This window comes from Tympanuchus pallidicinctus, unplaced genomic scaffold (genome assembly GCF_026119805.1).
Source record: "Tympanuchus pallidicinctus isolate F22 unplaced genomic scaffold, pur_lepc_1.0 scaffold19, whole genome shotgun sequence".
Lineage (NCBI taxonomy): Eukaryota > Metazoa > Chordata > Aves > Galliformes > Phasianidae > Tympanuchus > Tympanuchus pallidicinctus.
The window spans coordinates 11,908,389-11,928,592 of record NW_026294710.1 but is presented as its reverse complement, the minus strand read 5'-3'; the positions used below and the strand labels follow the sequence as shown (position 1 = coordinate 11,928,592).

Sequence of the window (20,204 nt, the reverse complement as noted above, 5' to 3'; positions counted from 1 at the left end):
TGTTGCAGCCTTCTTTGCTTTGCTGCTGCTGCTATCTAGACAAATATAAGTAAAACAACATCAGATACTTTGGGCATGATTATTTAGTGTAATTAAACCATATGCATAGCATTACTGTGCCTGATTAGTAACTGATTGGCAGTTTTACTGAAGAAGAAAAAAAAATCATTAATAGAAAATAGCATTGAAAAATAGACGCTCCAGAATATGAAGCATGAACTTCTTGTTCTTGAGGGTAGATGGCAAGTTGGATGCTCCGTCCATCACAAATTCTTGCCGACATCATTTAATGCTGTAACTGAAAGATCAGGAACTGTTTGATGTTATTCAGAGCTTGCACGTGTTGTTTTTGAGGAAGAACCAAACATGAAGATACAAATGGAAGTAAACGTGTGTATTTGGGCAGGTTTGGAGAGGGTTAATGGTTCCTAAATGCAGTTACAAAGCATGAGTTCATTGTAATTTGCTTAGTAATTTCACTGAGTTACCTGTAGACTCCAACAATATGGTTGTAAAGTGGTTGCTTTGACTATTAACTATTCATCATTGTAAACCCCTACATTGATTTGTGCATTTGTGCAATACCACAAAAGATTTTTGGTTTCATAATGCATGTTCTGCTGCCTGGAATTTCCTTTAATGTAAATGACAAATAGCCCTTTTTACTACCAAGGCAAACTCAAATTTTACTGCAGTAGTTCATATCTGGGTATCATGTCAATAAAATGTGATACCCTTGTCAGATGGCTTACAGCAGTTCACATGCAGCTGCTTGGGTTCCGTAGCAATTATGCATGAAAGGTATTAACTGTTGAATTCCTGTCTTTTTTTTTTTTTTTCCCAAGATAAGTCAGAATCAGATAAGTGCAATGTGCTGATTTAAAAGGCAGTGAAGATCAATCTTCAATACTCTTTGCATACATTGTTTAATAAAGAAAGGATGTTGTCATTCATGGGTTGCTTGTGCACTTAACAAACAAAACCTTTCCCCACTAAACGTGCAAAACAGGGACTTTCCCAGCGTAAACTGGAGGTCACAACATTTTTTTTTCAACTTCACCTCAGGGGAAGCTCAGCATTCTGTCAGAACTAATTTATCAGCTACCTGTTTCTTTTGTACGTAGAATGTCAAACCATGAGTTGCTTACTGAAAATGGATATCCTGCTATCAGCTGTTTTGAATCCATACCCTCACCTTTGTACTGGCATTTCTTTAACTTTGGTATAGCAGTAGATTTATTTGAAGTATTGTGGCTTGTTACTTAACCGTAACTTAATGGACCACGATTCCCTGGGTCATTGTTGAGAGTGCACTGAAAGGAAAGGAAAATTCTCGATCGTTTACAAGGATCTTCAGAAGGGAAGGCAGATCTTTAGGTATCAGCTGAATGATTATGGTTTTGGGGTGCCTTCTCCCCATCCTCTTTCCTAGTAACTGACTAGAGTCGCATTCAGTATTTAGCCTGCCATAACTCTTAGCACATTAATATTTAAATATATCTTTCACTTCCTATGATGTGATCTCACAAGTTTTTAAGCCTCCCCCACATGTATTCATCATCCAAATTAATCATCACTTATGATTGCTTTAAAAACTTTGACAAGTCTAAATATTTCATTGGCATTTTAGGATGTTTGATATTTTATAAGCATATGGACTATTCAAATTTCATAATTAATTCATAGGTTAGTATAAAAATACTTCACCCAACTGGTATAGGAGAAAGGTGTACAAAATTCAGTGGTTTTTAAAAACTCCTGGAATAAAAGGAATACATCTTGGCAAGATTCTTCTAGAGAGGATCTTATAACTTAATTTTTTTTTCCCTATAAAGCAGAGAGATGAATTATTATTATTTTTTTTTACTTCCTTTATTTCTACAGTTTCCTATAGTGGATTATTTCTTGTGTGTACATATAATTGCATCTTCTGACACTGCTTCCTTTGATTAAAGCGGACTGGTGGCTGGGTAAGGCTAACAGAGGCTCAAGTCACAATGTATAGAATGCATACATAGAGCGAGGATGAGCTTTACTTAGCAAAGATGTGGGAAAACAAGAAAAAAGCCTTCATAGGTGCAGAAAAATGCAGGACTTAGAATGCCTACTTGGAAAATAAAAGCTAATTAGGGCCATAAATGTAATGTTCTCAAATAATTGTGAAATAATTATTCCCCTTTAGAATCTTCGTACTTTAATTGCTTTTCCCCCGCATTCTGCATTCCTATGTAAAAGGAATAGAAGCATTCGTGTTCCCTCCAGGATTTCATTTTTCATTTGCAGTAAGCTGCTGGCTTTCTCATAAAGGTTTTCAGAAATATGTTGCCTTAAACGGTGTTGTTCTTCCATATGGTGTTAAATATTATAGGTGAATGGCAGATGTTGAAGTGATAAATTCTCTCCTCTCGTCCAGATAAAGCACCTTGAGATTTAGTCGTGTAGTTTCTCCATTCTCTATATCACAGATTTATAATCAATTCCTCATTTTCATTGAAACTGTATTACATAAATAGGACACTTCAGCAGTGTATTCTCTTTGCTCACAGCTTGATCCTTAAAAAATCAGCTGACAATAGTTTAAAATTATAATATTAATAAAGAGAAGATCATCTGGCCTTCAAAATGACATCTGAAAGCAGCTTCTGTTTTGTGTTAAATCTTAATTACTGTATTTAAATGAATGCCTAAATGAGCCAATTCACAGAGGAGTTGCATACTGTACCACTAGTGCCTGTTTTGGTTATTTTTTTTTTTTTTAATTTTTTTTTTTTTTTTTTTTATTTGGATTTAGACAAATTAAAAAAAAAAAAAAAAAAAAAAAAAAAAAGCTTATACTGAAGCTCTGTTTTCTTGCATCCTACAACTCAGATGAAGATCAGGTATCCTGAGTCTGGTCCCTGCTATGGGACAGTTTCTCTTGTGTGGATCCCCTTGCCCAAAAAATGATGATAGTGCTACTTGATGCCAGGTTCAAGGCAGTGCTTCCTGAGAAACCTCAAAATCAGCAGGAAGGACTCTGCATGGCCTCCTGACCATTACTTTGTGAGCTCACCCATTGCTCCCTATAAGGGGCAGCATATTTTCTGCACTGGAAGGACAGAGTTTTTTTTGTTTTTTTTGTTTTTTTTTGCTTAGCACCAGGCAGGGGCTTCTATGCCATGCTTGTACATGCAGCCCTGCTGGATCCCTCACCCTGAGAGGAGGGCAGCAGTGTCCAGCTGTTCTCCGCTTGTCCTTCCTTCTGCTGCCACCTGGGATGCTCCATCTGTTGTGAAGAGGTATGCAGGGAATTCGTGTCCTTTCTTGCCCTGTTGTGCTGCAGAAGTTGAGCTGCTTCACATTGCCAGAAGAACAGCAGCCCAAGTGTTTCATTCTCATTGTTTTCACGTCCCGGTTCAGTTCTTGGATTGTTCTCTGAATCTTAGTGTGAGGTGTTAAGGTTTGTGACATTAGTTATTTCCATAAATGCAGCCCTTGATCTGTAATGAAATGATATTAGTAATCTACTGATTTTTATTTCTATTTTTTTCCTCACTGTGAATTACCGTGCTAAAGCAAATGCAGCTCTGACAGAAGGGCCTACCACAGAACATCTCTCAGCAGTGTTAGCAGGTCATTGCAAAGCTAATCTACAGCTTTCTCAGTTTCTTGCCACTTAGATACAATGACTTCTGTACAGAGGGGTTGGAGTGTGGATAAGATCTATCCCTGTTGCCCAGCTGTGTGCAGCTCATTACCCTCTGGGTGTAAGAGAGGCAGTTCCTGCTGAACCAACCTTGAGCATTTCTGCCCTAAACCACACTGTGCTGTTATTGCTCTCAGTTACTCTATCAGTGTTCTTTAAAGCGGTTCCAGACTGGTTGCAAGTCACAGCTGATGAGCTATCTTTTCTTATATAACCTTGAAAAAGAACAAGGAGCCTTCATCCTCCTAATCCAAAGGCGTGATGCTGTTGTCTTGTTTGATACACACTCGCTCTTTCTGTTTCTTGCTTCTCTATGGCTCTGCACCACTGACTCACTCAGAGATGCAAAAAAATAAAAATAAAAATTAGCAGCTCGCTTGACCCACCACTCGTGCCATTGACTGCAGACCTCTCTGGCACGTGGTCCAGTGGCACTGGGTGGCCTGGCGTCACATAAGTGCACTTCATTTCCCTGAAACAGACCCAGGTAATTGAAAATTATTAACTTCTGGCAGAGGATAACTGTATTTGAAATATCTACAAAATCAAGAGGTCTATTCTGTTCTTCTCTTTAATTTATTTTTTTTTTCTGGCTCATTCAGTTGCCTAGATCTGTCAGCTTTCCTCTGTAATTCATTGTTAACGAGAGAGACATCTGGCTATGCCCTTTATCAATAAACGCTTTTTTTTTTTAATATTTTACCACAGATGGATTGTAAAACAAGCACTGGGAGTCTGAAACGTTGTCAAACATGCTGCATGCCCAGTGGCTATATCTTAAAGAAAAACCTTCTCCGTAACTGGTTTTCATACCAAATGCTGTAGAAAATCCAAGTAGATATCTGAAGCCTACTTGATTTCACTATAGTTTGAAGTAAACTTGATTGCCTCATGATGTCTTCGAGGGGGGAGCGAAATCCACTGTTGTGTGTGTGGTGTATCTGTAAAAACGCACAGAAAAGCGATTTTCAGTAGTTGAAAAATGAACCTTCAAAAATTGAAATTTAAACTAAATTTCTTCCAAGATCTTATTGCATGGAAAACTTTTCAAAAAGTGTTACTTAAAAATAAATAAAGGGGGGGAGTGAACGATCAGAGGATTACAGTGCCTATTACTTCAAGATTTGTTGTGAAAATCCCCAATCTTTTTGGATTTTTTTTTAGTCTTTAAAATTAGTTCCTAAAAATGTCCTGTTTGGATGCTATTCAGAGATTGTTACAACAAAAACCTAAGTGCCCAATTAAGGGATAGCTATAGATTTAGATGATCTCTAGGGGGAAAATACAAGCATCGTTCCCATTGTCCTAAATTGACACATGTAATGCAACTTCTTCCTTTTAAGCAGTGCAATTCTAGGATTGCAACGTGAGCATTGGCTATAGGTTCACAGCAGGTTCAGAGTTGCCAACTCCTGGAAATGAGCATTGAGTGGGAGGTGACCAGGGGGAAGAGGAAGAAATAAAATTAGTGTTTAATTTTGCAAGATGTGGAAAAATACATGACAAGTGAAGCAGTTTTTAGAAAAAGAACGTCTCTAGACACATAAAGCAATATTATCTGATATTTAGTTACAGACTATAGCCTGCAGTCTGTGTTCAAGCCAAACTTCCAGTGGGTTTATAGGAGCTTGGCTTGAATGAGGAATGCATAATGCTCTGCTTTGCTTCCAGTGCCAGCCTGGCCAACTCTGAACCAGGAATTGCAACACTATAAATGTTTTTGCGTTCTTTTTTCCCTATGCTTTACAACAGAGCAAGCTTCAGCTCAGAAACCAGAGATACCTAACCTAGGAGATACTCTCATTCCTTGCTAGCCAAGCGTGTTGATGCTGTGATAGAAGGTAGTCAATTCTAATTCTTGGAAGGAATGCTCACACATCTCAGGTCAGGGTGGAGGAGGGTTCTTTAGCTTGTAATAAGCCTTTTCACCTTGGCCAGAGAGAAGGATTCCTATCAGTGCCTGAGGGGCTCTCATTTCTCACTGACGTGCATCTCTCTCATTTGGCTGCAGAAGACAGAATACAACTTCTCCTTTTAAGTTGCTGCGCATGAAAAAAGACAATATGCAGCAGCTTCATGGCTGGGCTCTGATATTGTGAAGAGAAGTTCCACAGTGTATTACTGACTTTAAAACAACTGTCTTTGCCTGAGTTCATTACTGCTTAATAAATGTAGTTTAGTATCTCACATGCTGGACCACATTTGTTTATCATTAAGACAAGGCAGCGTAGAATAAGTCCTCAGAGTTTCGATATCTTCTCCTTACTGTACTCATGCCTGTGCAGTTCTGCAGTGTATTATTGGAATGGATTGGAGGTATATATGCTTTATTATGTATTGCAGAGTGTAACATCTTTGGGGCAGATTCTCTGTATTTTTGAACACTTCTTCTGCAGTGACTGTTACAACAGGGCCTTGTGGACCTTGATTAAGGTTCATGCATTTCATGGTAACTAAGAGAAGCAACTTTTCAACTTGCTCTATACAAACCCTTCATTTGGAGCAAATGCATGGTAATTCATAGAGGAACATGCTTTTCAGCCAGAAATATTGGTTACAGTACTTAATTTGCCCAAGCAGTCTCCAGCAGCAGTGACCCATATCTGTGTTTTCAGCGTGTTACTCCAGGCTCTGTTAGGTCATTTCTTTTTTCCCATGTGTGTACAGTTTATCGGATTTGGGAAAAGGTCCTTCAGCTGCCTGCGTATCTTTGCTCAGGAGCAGCAGGCTGCTTGTAGTGAGAGATCCGCACAGGGATTCAGAAAGGAACAATTTTCAGCTTGTGAAGATGCTCACATTGCTACATGGAAGCTCTGCAGGAAGTAGACTCTTCTGGACTGCTTCTGTGCCTTTTTGCTCCCTCTCTCCTCACCTCCACATTAGGGGACACTTAAACTTCTTTATTTTCCTGGCCTTCAGAGGATTTGAATGTCTCTCAGCATCCCCGTGCTCTTGGTTTCTATGCAAGTGAGAAAGGAAATGGAGAGGAATGCAGCTGCCTTCCATCAGTCAGGTCTTTGATTTTCTTGTCGGATTTGAAGACGTAGATATGGAGTGAATTTAGAATTGAGAGATGCTCAGCCCCATCTAGAAAATAGGGGGAGAAAGGTATGTTTTTAAATAGGCTATCATAAAAGATGCAAACTCAGGATTACTTGGGGGAGAAAATCATTATTTAAAATTAATGTTATTTTTAGAAAGTGGAGCATCGTTTATGGTAACAGGAATGGAGATTTTATTTTTAAGCCAAGCAAAGCCTCAAATCTCAGAAAATGCAAAATTGCTACTGATAATTTTTGAATGCAAACCTGGAAGGCTTTGCTTAAACTTAGGAGGAAATAAATCAACTCTTTTCTCCTTCTTCAAAACTCTTTGGGCAAAAAAATCTGTAAATATTTAACAGCAAATAATCACATTGCCAAGAACCAGCAAACAAAGCCCTTTTATCCAAGTCCTATAATATATTGTAAATAATGAAAAACCTTTGTAGATCTAGCTGGAATTTTTTTTCTTCTTTTTAATCAGTGAAGAAGCTTAGCATCTAGCACTTTAAAAATCCATCAACATAGCTAAGACTCTTTTCCAGTCTCTTACCACCTCGCGTCATATTTTTGTCTGTCCTTGACACATGCAATTTGCCCTGCTGATACCTGTTTAAAATGCTGCGAGCCTTCAGCTTGCGCTGCTACATGTTGTGTGCCTGTACGAAGCCTTCCTCTTTTCTGCCTTGCAAGGTATGAACTACCCTGTTATCTGCTTTTAGCTACTGCTGAAGGGTTGCTGTGACCACTGCTTCACCCTGTTATCACCATGCATTAAATATTCAAACAAACACCTCTGTGCTTCCTACCCAGCTGCTGTGATGGAAGAAGTTCTTATAAATATCTTTATTTTCCTTTTTATTTGATAAGAGAGGTAAGAGGAACCCAATGAACTTAGAGATGTAAATTATATCAGAACTGTTCAATGATTTTATATTCTTAGTTTCCAGCCAGTGGCTCATGTCTTGAGATTCCCTGCAAGTATGACCATCCTTTGTAGTCACTGCTGTGTTACCCAACATATTGGAATTATCAGCTCTGATTACGGATAAATGGATTTATGTGTTGCTGAAACAACATTTTTATAGGCAAAAGGCAGTATCTTTTCTTGCATTTTTATAGTGGGTCTTTTGCTAGCAGGTTCTCTCAGCTCATAGCTCTATTTTTTTTTAATAGCATCACATGGCGATAATCAACCAAATGCTGTTTTATTGTTTTTTTTTTTTTTTTTTTTTTTTTTTTTTTTTTTTTTTTTTTTTTTTTTTTCCCCTCAGAACCACAAGTTGCCCTACTTACCCAATGCAACTCATTGTGTGTAGGTAATGTGCCTTTCCAAGGACATCTGCTAATTCCAGATGATAAACTGAGATTTTCAGCCAGGTTCTTCCTGTTGAAAGAAGACCTGGTTAAGCTCAGTAGGACTTCAATGTAATCAAATGTTAAGAAATCTGCTCAAATTATAGCTATGACAGATTTTCTGTGTTAGTAGTTACTTCAGTGTTGAGGTGTTAGTGAAATCTCTGTCATTAGAGGGGGTGGTATTCCTTGATACAATAGATACAGGAATTTGGAAGTTAGGTGGTGCAGCAGGAAGTCATTTAGGGGCTGTAGTAGATGTGGCCCAGTACTTAAAGTGCTTGTGTCTGTATGCAGTAAAACTGGTAGTAAAACTTGGCCAGCATGAGTGGTTTGGAATCAGGTCAGAGATGGTGATTCCAGAAAGACTGGTTCTTATGCATAACTTGAGGACTGAAGCCAAGGCTTGCTGAAGTTGATGCACGGGCTTCCTTTGATTTTTAAGGTGCTCTGTGTCTGTAATCCAAATGCACTGTATGTAAATAAAGACAAAGATTTATGTGGATTGGACAGATTCAGTGTGACAAGTTTGATTTTTATTTTTTTTATTTTTTTTATTTTTTTCCCTTATGAAACACAGGTGTGTGCTTCTCTCTGGAATTGCTGGAAGACAAGTATTTTGGTAGCTATAGGTTAGGAGTCCCAGTTAGTGCAAGTGCTGGCTCAGAATCGCAGCGCTTCATGAGATGGTGACAAAGTTACGGTTGATAGCAATGTAATTTGTTGTTCTCCTGATTGCTCTTCAGGGCTTTCATTCCCTCCACTTTTTTTTTTTTTTCCTTTTTAAATAAATGTTATCAAGTCATCTTGACCTAATATGTTGGTAAGTTTAACAGTATCAAAAGACTTATGGTGGAACTTGTGGGCTCCAGGAAGATAAGAGGATGAGAAGCACTGCTTCGTTTCTATGCTGGGTGAGGAATACTTAGCAGCACCAGGAGTAATGGGAGTAAAAGCAGAGTGTACGTATGGGCTAGTATTAAACACAATCCTTTTCATACAGAATGTTAGCTTGTTGAAATGCCTCTACTCTTGGCAGAAGACAAGCTTCGTAACCTAAGAGGATGTGATTTGAGTGGAGTTTTCATGCCCCATGTGCTCATTGTGTTCTTGCCACTGATGCAAACATTATCTATAATTACATTTTCAAGAGACTGAAAATTGCAGCCTTTGTGAAACAGAAATGCAGCTGAAGAATGGAATGTATATCCTCTCCACCCTCATTATAAGGCTTATAAAAACCAAACTATAAGGCCCAGTACTGTAGCTTTCAAACGCAGGAAACCAGCACAGTTAGTCTGTCTTACAGCACTTTTTTTTCATTGAAATTTATGACGTTTTCATGATCAAGCTACTGTTGTTATATCAGTAGTGTATGGTTCAAGCTAGTCAAATTTGTAATTGAGATTGATATAAATAAAATAATTAGTCAGCTGATTGTTTATTTATAATATCATTTTCATGGATTTCTGATTTTATTCCCAATTGGTAGTATGGTTTATTATGTAAGCCCTAACATGGGTGTTGAAACTTCCTACCATTCCATGTTGTGGAACAGATATATTTTTCAGAAGAAAAATGGTATGGAAAATGCTATTTTCTCGTGCTTTTTTTCCTTTGCATAAAGGAATTTTAGTGTTGCAGTTTATTACAACTAACTAAAATAAGGTTATCGTTTTGTGCTTCAATAGCTGAAGGAATGGAAACGCAGGGGGAGGAGATAGATGACCTTGATTTCCTAATTATACAGAGCTGGCACTGGAAGCTTGGTCAGAAACTTTTGGGGGCAGATGACCAATCTGAATTGTTGCAATGTGCTTTTCGGAGTAGAAATCCACAGAATCAAAGTGTATCAATTCCTGACATTAGTTATAGTTTATTTTTCACCCACCCCAAGAATGTTGGACATTTGAATGATCTCTGAAAATGGAACTTGCCCCTGTGGAGATCACCACAGACTGTTTGAACAGAAAACAACAACAGTTGTTGGTTCTGTGATTCACTGCATTGAGGAGAGTGGGTAGAGATGTTTAATGATCACATGAATGCTAATAAATAAGTGCAGAATGGTCCTGAATGCCTATGCACCCGTGAGCAATTAATGAGTGCATGTGGGTAGGTCAATGAATTTATTGCCAATAGCACAAACAGTCTGGACTAAAATTAGTGTGTTCTCACTCCTATCCTTTTATTCTGGCTGTTTTTTCTTATCCTGAAGAGATAATTTGGATGCTACTTTTACATTCATTGCTTATTGTTATTTGTTTGTTTGTGTGTGTATTTTTAAAAAATAACTTAAAAAAATTAATGCCAGTCTCATTTTGTACATTTTTATGGCCACTTAGGTTTCTGTAGAAGAGGCTCCAGGCCATGTTACAACCAGGGAACACAATAAGGGCAATTAGGTCCATGGACTTCATGCAGTTGCTGCCCCCCTTTGATAACTGCCTCCAATTTCTGCTGCCTGATTGCTGTGAGTTGTGCACAAGATCACTGTGGTGATTGAGTGCTGGAGATCCCAGGACAGCTTCTATTCTTAGTGGTCCAGCAAAACTTATTAAGAAAAGTAATTAGAACAAAGCTCAAGTACATTAGCCTCCTTAATGCTCCTGAATTCTCAGAGCTATCTTCAACACTGGCAAAAGCTGTTTCGAGTAGTAAAATGGAAGTAACTTACTTTGTTGAAGTTAAACCTTCCCCTTTGGTCTCAGCCTCATGAGAAGTATCTTCCTATGTAACAGTATCGAGACCCAGACCAATGACGGGATGGTGGTGTGCAAACTAGGGAAAATAATCTACCTTTGATGCAACAGTTCTCTATGGAGGTGCACGAGAAGCAGTCAGAAACACAGAACCTTGTATGGTGTGCTTCTGTGCCACGTCAACTCTTGAAGCTCAAGAACTAGAACGTGACTAAATAACTATCTGTTTCATTTTCTTCAAGAATCTTTTTTTACTTCTTTTTTTCCTCCCTTATTTGTTAAAGTCTGGCAGGCTAGAAATGTTTTCTCTCTGCTTGTACCACTACCCAGTGTTATATTAGTGCAAGAAATAGTTTCTGCCATCTTCCCAAAGATTTGTTTCTCTATTGGAATCTAAAAGGTAGTCTCAGAACTATTCAGTCTTGTCTGATGAATCAAAATTTTGTTTCTTCAAGAAGTTTTTGAGGGAGATTTCTTTGGTCTTTAAACTACTTCAAAAATGCAAGAGGCTGTCTTCCTGAGACAGGAATATTCAATAGAAATGATGACCTTCAACAGAAAGATGTGCTCTTCTGAAAAGACTGCAGGGAGAGCTTTTCCTGAATTTCCTCATCATACACCTGTGTGCATTCAGCTTGCATTCTTACCTTCTTCAAAGGAGCTCTCTCTGCTAATGCTGGTATAGGTGGTTAAGGAGTTAGTGTCTTTTGGTTGTAGGATGCTCAGTCAGGTGGGTATGGAGAGTTCAAGCCAGGCAGGAAGATGGATTTCTGGGTTTCACTGGCCCAAACTACTCACGTTCACTTACTGAGTAAACAGAGTCTGTTCTATAGCAGGAACTAAAACTATTTTTCTTTCCTTTTGCCAATTAACTAACAATTTTTAGATCTGCTACACTTAGATTTTTTTGTCTTTGTTCTCCATTTGCCTTAGAGAGGTCTTTTGACTGTACTGTTGCTCAAGGTCAGACAGTTGTGTCTGATGTCAGTCCTGGCAACGTGCATTCTGTCCAGTGAATTTAATTGAATAACATGCATTTGTTCTTTTTAAAACAAATCCCCTCATTCAGGGAAAGCTGATGAATTGCGAGAGGTGTATGGCAGCTTATATGTCTGTGAGCACTTGGAGGACAGGTCAGAAGACCCATCATTCTGGTGTTTGATTTCCTTTCTCAGACACCTGTAGATCTACAAGAGGGGTGAAAGATTTTTTTCAATAAGTTGGATTGTTCCTGTGTTGCATTAAATGTGGCTCATTACAGATCTTTGTGTCTTAGGTTTCCAATGGCACTGAAAATACCACCTTTGTTAATTCTAGATGTTCATCATCACTTTCTGAAAGATGGAGAGGAATTGTCCCACTACTTCCAAAGCAGGCTGACTTTCAGCTGGTACTGCAGACATGAAGATTCATGTTAGTTTCACAATCAACTTTTTAATAAAATACATTGTTTAAATATAAATATTACAGTAGTCAGAAAAGATTCTGCTGCTACCTGCCTTAATGTGGCTGCTTCCCCATGCTGAGAAACTGAGCTCCAATCCTCAGGCTATTTTATTCTGTAATGCTAATAGCACTAATACAGTATCATTGTATTTGAAGCTTCAAAGATACTATACAAGCATTTTCTTATGATTCCCTGATCTTTGCATTTATACCCAGCTGTTTGTTATTCAGTTCAGCCATCAGCATCTAAGTCTCAATGGACCATGTAATATGCAGCTGTAGCCAGATGTAATGCTTCCTATTCCTAAATGTTTCTGTGAGAAGCTAAGAGTGGCAGGCTAAAGACTACTGATAACAGTGTTGCTTGCATTAATTTAAACTCTAGAGCTACACTGATTCTGTTTGGCAAATTTATTCCATGGCCAACAAGCAGAGCAGTATTTCCAATCTCCATCGTTGCTAGCAGTGTTGACATTAAATACATCGAGTATGTCTGCGCTGATACAGAATGTACTTATAGTGCTAATTCAAATAGGAGAAGGATGTCCAATCTGCATAAACAAATATATTTTCAGATACAGTTCTATTTAAAAGAGATAAAGACAGAAAGGAGCCTGTTCTAAACAATGATTCCCAATAATTTACAACAGCTCAACAAATCTTCACGCTCTTTAATTTCTCGTTTTCTATGGATAGCTGGGAAGCCTCTACAATGGCTTGCTCAAGCTGTATCACAGCTTGCTCCACTCAGCCTTTTTGCCTTGGGTGCTGGTGCAGTAAGGAAGTGGTGTTCAACTTTCCTGCTGTGGCTCACTTCGAAGCATTTGATAGACTGTTTTAGTGCGTGATGGGGCTTGCACACAGGTTTTGGTGCAGTCCTTGACGTTAGTGGATGAGGAACTGTGAAATGCCTGTGTTTTGCTTACTGCATACGCTTCAGGACACTGGGTAATCCTCCTAGCCCAGCCAGGCTGCTCGGATGAAGAGCAGCATCTTGCTTTGGGCTCAGTGCGTGCCCAGGATGCTACAGAGCTGCAGGTTTCTGATTCCATACATGTTCATGTTTGGATTCCAAAGCATTGCAGAAAGGATTTGATGCGATTGTAATGAATTACACAGGCAAAGTGCTTGTTTGAAATCAACTCCATTAACTTGGAGTACAAACCATTGCAAAGTCAACAGTTTTTCTGAGTGGCTACCGCCAACTATCTCTTTTGAAAGCACTAATGGGCTGTTTAATTAGGTGATGAAAATTGTTTACAGTCGGCGATCTCAAGTTTTGTCACTTTAATAATGCTAAAATTCAATCTCTTCTTTGATTCTTGGCTACTCTCTCCTCATTTCATAACCTGCTTACGTCTACTTTAATTCATTTGCGTGTATTAAAATTGAACCTCTCTCATGCAACAGTGGTGTTTACTTAACTGCACTGTGTCATTAGTATAGGTGGAGAATACACAGTGACGGTTGTTAAACAAGTATAGCATTGCCAGAGAATATTTATATTTGTGGAAGATGAATAGTCAGCTCAAAAGGAACCAAGTACAGGAGACTTAAAGAAAATCTTGCCAATAGCATCTGATTTTCAACTGTTCCTGTGCATCTCTTGATCTTGGGTTGTGCTAGCTTCTGTTTAGTTGCTGGGTTGATAATATGTCACTGAGAATCTGAGAAGGGACAACATACAGGTGCATTCTTATATGCTTGGTTTTAGTTTTGGTTGCTGCTGTATGGTTATGGCCAAGAGCAGAATTTTTCTTTTAATTTTCTGAATTTCATCCTTAGAGAGGGCAACTGATAAAATAGGACAGGCTGAACTCGCTGTTCATTTTTTGAGTGTTGTCATCCAAATGTTCTCTGTGTGTTTCTTTTCCTTTACACCCGATATACTAACCAAAAGACCTATGAGTTTCCATCCCAACAAATGTGCAAAAGAGACAGACCAAAAAAATAAAAAACCAAAAAAACCAACCAACCAAGCAAAACAAAACAAAAAAACACAAAGACTTTCACAGAATCATGGATTGACCAGGGTTAGAAGGGACCTCAAGGATCACGAATCTCCAACCCCCCTGCCACAGGCAGGGCCACCAACCTCCACATTTAATAGTAGATCAGGCTGCCCAGGGCCCCATCCAGACTGGCCTCGAACACCTCCAGGGATGGGGAATCCACAACCTCACCACTCTCTCTGTAAAGAACTTCCACCTGGTATCCAGCCTAAATCTTCCCTTCCTCAACTTAAAACCATTTCCCCTTGTCCTACAATTATCTACCCATTCAAAGAGTTGATTTCCCTCTTGTTCGTTAGGCTCCCCTTAGGTACTGAAAGACTGCAATGAGGTCACCCCACAGCCTTCATTTTTCCTCAGCCTGTCTTCATAGGGGAGGTGCTCCAGCCCCCTGATCACATTTGTGGGTCTCTTCTGGACCCTCTCCAGAAGCTATCTGTCTGTCTTGTACTTTGCCTAAAACCTACATTGGGAAGTGAAAAGTGAACTGGAAGTACACCAGGAAATGCCTGGTTTCCTTTCTTCTGGTCCTATACCATCTCAAATGAACTCAGATTTTGGTTTGGCTTTTCAGTAGCATTTGCTTGGCGGCATGCATTTTTCAGGTGCTCTCTGCCAAACACAGTTGGATTTTTTTCTCCATCTTGATCTTTGAATTTAGAAGAGGTTGTAGCCTTTTAGGTTAGGTTTGGGTGCTTCCAAGAAGGAAGCACAATGTTTGTTGGGAACATGATGCTTGGTTTATTCAGAAATCAGTATTGATGCTAGGTTGGTGCAGGGGTATGAATTCCTACAGCAGTTCTGAACCTCTCATGTGTGACCACGGTTAAGTAAAGGTTGTGCTTCAAGAGACCCAGTTCCATATACAAAATGTGCACAATGGCTTTTAAGGCCCAATTACTTTGAGCAAGTCCTGATTCCCTAGTATGTAGCTTTGCAAGTAGAAGTCCTGTGCCCTAAAAGTCTATAGAAAGGGCAAAACTTCAGCCATGATTTTAAATCAGATGTTATTGTGGCAGTTATTTAGGAGTGACCACCTAAGTATGCAAGAACAGGAACAGTAAGCAGGCTGTATGCAATGGAGCAGGCACCTTCAAGCATGACATTACTCTTTTACGGTGTTTTCCACTACCATTGTGTGTATTTAGCTTTCTGAAATGGAGGTAAATAGTCAAGCTGTGAATAGTTTTACTCTGGTGTCTCTGACATTTCTGGATGTCTGGAAAGCATTGTGATGCTGGTGTAATTTAACAGGTGGTTTACTGTATAAATAAAATAGGTAAGGAAGAAAGTGTTTATGTTCAAGGATTAGGATTGCATAAATAATTCAAAGGAAATGTGCATTCTTCCATTTTCAGGCTGCTGTACTCTGGGAAGTTCTCTAAATATGCATAGAAAATGCAAGAAAAATGTTTTTTAAAATTTCTAACTGCATTTGCAATTTTCTCCCTAGGGAGCAAACAGATGAACTAAAATAAATAAGGTTTATTTTACAGCTGTAGTGATAAAGAAGCTTGACTTGAATAATAGCAGAAAGTAACGAATGCTGAAGTTTGCAAGAATCTGTTGCATATCTTTATTATATAATCAAACCAAACAGTTGAGAATATGTTCAAACGCTAATGTCACACCCTATTGAAATGCTATAGTTCAGCATATGCACAGTTTTAAGAGTACATTCAAACTCCTTATAATAAGGGGTGTTCTTAAGAACCTTTTCCCCCTTCCCTAGAGTCTTACTTGCACACCCAGAAAATTTTCTCGTTTTCTTAAAATGTTGTTTACCAAAATGAAATGAAAATACTTGCTTTGTGAAGTTTCTTTTTTTGTCAAAGTAGTCTTAGTTTTGCTGTTTTCAAAACTAGCAAACAAAGGATGAAAAGGAGACTTTGTATTTCTCTATTCCCAAAGCAGCCTTTAAATTGAAACATAATTTTATAAACACTACATCTGAGTACCATTTTGCTTTACAGGATCTTTTACCTCTGGGACACTGGCTTGGATCACTTTTTTTTTCCTTGCAACAGCTGTTCAGTGCATGAAATAGGCTAGTGGATGTGGTCCAGTTTATAGTGGGAAAGTGTCCATGTCAAAACCACCGTCTCAGTTGGCACTGAGTACCATCCTTGTGTCAGCAAAACGGCCAGAAATTGAATGAGCATGAATAATGAACCCTTTGCAATTGTCCAGGTCAGGTTGACAGCAATTTTGCCTCTGTGTATTGATAAACTTGGCAAAGGCTCTGCGTTTCCAGGAGAACAGAAAACCTTCTTGATGATTAATTCCTTAAAACAAAATGCACCAAGTTTAAAGCTGCATTGGTTCTAGTGCTGATGAATACCATGATGCAGTTTTAGAAACATGCTAATAAAGAGAAGATCTACTTCTTACCCTGAACAGTTTTCATTTTAAAACCACAGCAAGCAAAAGAAGGCAGCTTTTTGTTGCAGCAAGGCAGGATATGGGATTTGAATAGTACAGATTGTCACATGACCTAAATTTTCAATTTTGGGTATCTAAAGTTAGACACTGAAAATCAGGCCAATTATTTTAGTCTTCTTACCCATTTTTTGCAAGCACAGAAATGTATTGTAAAGCCTCGTACTCATTTTCTATGGAAGTAATGATAATTTAGTTTTAACTTTGTGCTTTTTCTCTGAGGAGCTCTGAATATTTTTGTGAAGTGTGTCAATGTCTTGGTAAAGGAAGAAAAATTGATTTTGAGACAAAGGGAGGTTGAATCTCTGTTCCCATCTTAATGCATAACTGTCCTTTCAATCCAGCATGGAGTCTTTGGTGATATTTGCAAGGAGGATTATTTTTCTTGGCTTCATGGAGAGTGAACAGCTCATTTTGAGATGTGCTGTTGAAACCAAATGTTGATGCCTTATATAAAAGGCATGAGCAGTTTTTTCTTTGGTGTACGTAGTGAGAGAATAGAGTGTTCTCAGTACCTTCTTCTGAGGGATTAATGAAGTGTAAGAGGATTCTTTCATGGTTGCAACCTGGAGGACTTTCCTCCTTTCAGGTCCTGCTTTTTTTTCTTTTTCCCCTCCTTTAATTGAATTATTGAATCAAGCTCTGAAGTCCCCAGGTGGGGCTGCTTGATCTTGATCTTGTCAAGTATTTGTTCACTTAGAACTAAAACTTTTCCCACTGAAGGGCCAGGTGACAGATCCTTCCATTGCACAAAAACAAGGTGATATTTTCCCCTCAGATTTATCTTCATGTAGTCTGTCTTGATTTGAGTCAAGTTAGGTGAAGAATGCTTTGTTAATTTGCTAGTCCCATGTGACCCATTTGTCCAGGCTGAGTCCTAGAGCTGCTTTCAGCAACTTCATCCAAGCCAACCAGCCGAAGGCAGTAGGCTAAGAGAAAGCAAAAGAGGCATCCCAAGCATAAGCCTATCTCAGAAGCTCTTCATCAAAAGCTGAAAGTGAAGACAGAGATTTAAATGTGTGTGGTTTGGGAAACTTCCAGTGAAAATCTTTTTATTTGCAAAATGTCACATCTTTGTTATTTTGGTTAATTTAGTAGAAGGATGTCAGGTTTCTATGAACAAATAGGCTTTTGCTGAGCAGTAGAAGAGATGAATTAACAAGCTACCAGCTGGGCTGCCATTTACTAAACCGAGTTCTCCACCAGCCAACTTGGTTAGTGGTTTCCTATGTGGTGTTGAAAAACCAGAACCCTTCCATCTCTCCTGAAACTGAACTCGGGACTTGCAAGGACAGCACACAGTCAGTCAGATCACATTAGATGTTTCCTGGCCTGTAGAGCTCACAGTAATTCTTATGTGTGTAATTCTTATCCCATGTAGTTCCCATTCACCCTCACTCCAGAACATTAACTGTTAGTATGACGTGCTGTTCTGTTCATATCTTGACTAACTTAAATACTGCTCCATTAAAAGCAGGCTGTAGATCCAGTTCTGCTCTTCTGTGGTGATTAGTAGTTATCTTACTATTTATTTACATGCTATACAGTTCAGAGGCTGCTTTGCAGTGCTCAAACATAGCCATAGAAGATGGTCTATAGACCAGCTGCTTACAGTCAAGAGTTCGTCTCTGTCTTGAATTCCTGTTATTGAATTAATTTGCTTCTCATTTCAGACTGTAGACTGTGCAAGATCTTTAGAGAAAAGACCTTTTCCTTGTACTGTGTTATTACAAAACCTAATTCTGGAGACCCTGATCCATGAAAGTTCTGAACAGCTTCTACAGTGCAAATAATCATTTGGGAAATACTGATTTAACTCCTACAAAAACAAATGTATTTGCTGGTTGTTGAAAAGCAGAAGGGGGGAGAAAGTGTGCATAAAGAAAATGGATGTGGTAGGCTGCTGGAAAATGGACCAGTCTATTAGGAATTAGAGCTAACAGGTCTCTAAGTTTCTTTCATCAAAATTACTGCAGTCAAAAAGAAAAGAAAGAAAGAAAGAAAAAAACCCTAAAAAAACCCACTTCACATTTGTGCTTAATTTCACCTCTGTTTATTCTCCCCTCCTGTTCCCTGAAGAATGTAGATGAGGTTTAAGTTAGTCTTAATAGTAATAGGTTTGGAATCTAGCACACTTTCACAAAATTAACTTTGCTTCTGTTGATCTGGGAATTAAAATGCTTCATTAATTTAGCAAGTCCTGGTTTGACAGCCAAATAATGCATTTTGTGACTTGTACTCTTAAGTCTAACATTCTTATCTGCAGTTCTCCCTGGATGTCTGTGAAATTCAGGGCAGCAGAAGAGCTGCACGGCCTGGAAATCAGGAAAGCGTAAGGAGTTAGGTACAAGTAGCACAGCACAACTCCGTGTGGGTTACTGTGCTGTGTCCAAGCATTTCTTCATAACTGCGTGAGTTGCAAACTATCAAGATTCCTTGTTTCTCCCTGCCTTTCCAATGTATATTTGTTATTTTCCTTTCTTGTTTTTTTTTGTTTTTTTTCCTCCCTTGCCAATACTTAAGCAAGGATATTTTTGGTGAAGGGAAAAAGGCTTTGAGGCATGACGGATTGCTGCGATGTACACTGGCAAAGGGGGAAGGGAATGAAAAAACAAAGGAACGAAAAAAATAAAGGAACATACTTGTCATCTCCTTCATATTGAACATGATGTGGTACTGACTGCTGGGAAGGCAAGGAGATACCTCTCATAATTGTATACCTGAGAAGTTGGTGACCATTTGGAGTGTTCTCATGTTGGTAGTTGCAGCCTCACTGCATGGTGTTCTTATCCTAAAGGCACTTCACACTAAAAACTTCCAGGAGCTATAAAAACCATGCTACAATCCAGGCTTGCAGACTGTACTGTTCTGTCATACATACCTGCAGAGGACTACCGTGATGCTTTGGAGTCTTTCCTTGTAGAGAAAAAAATCTCTATCTTCACATCTCTCGTAAATATATATGGTGCTCCAAATCACTTCTGTTTGTATTGTAAATTCTCTTGAATTACTCTGGTTCTGTGTTGTATGACCTCACTCAAATTGCCTGGGCACAACCTAGGCAAAAGGCTACTAAACACAACTACAAAAAGACCCCCAGGTCCTCAGGGCTCCATAAAACTAATCATAAAGAACTGAAATATAAAACAAGGAGAAATAGTTTTGTTTTATTGGTGTCTAACAATCTCCTCTTCCCTTTTGTGTCGCCTTAAAATTGAGCGGTCCAGCAGCTTTACAATGAAATGATGTAGAAGTAGGTACTGGTTTTGCAGCATGTGGAATCCGTGAGTTCCAGACTAGGAGAAAAGGTTCAGGCAGTTTGAATTCATCCCCTTGGATGAATATCCTTCGGTGTATTGTTAGCATGCCAAGTGTATTGCAGTATGCCAAAACCCAGTGCAGTAGATTCAGTTTAATTTGCACTTTGTTTTTCTGCAAACTCTCCTATTTGTAAAGTCTTCCCCACCCCTACTGAAATGTCACGCGAAGCTGATACACTGCAAAATTCTGTTTGTGTGCCCTG

The 20,204-nt window shown here is 38.8% G+C and overlaps 1 protein-coding gene across 9 annotated transcripts in view; it reads left to right on the top strand.

The window, feature by feature from the left end:
• CELF2 (CUGBP Elav-like family member 2) overlaps positions 1-20,204 on the top strand; it is a 555,355-nt gene that overhangs the window by 318,486 nt on the left and 216,665 nt on the right. The window lies entirely within an intron of this gene.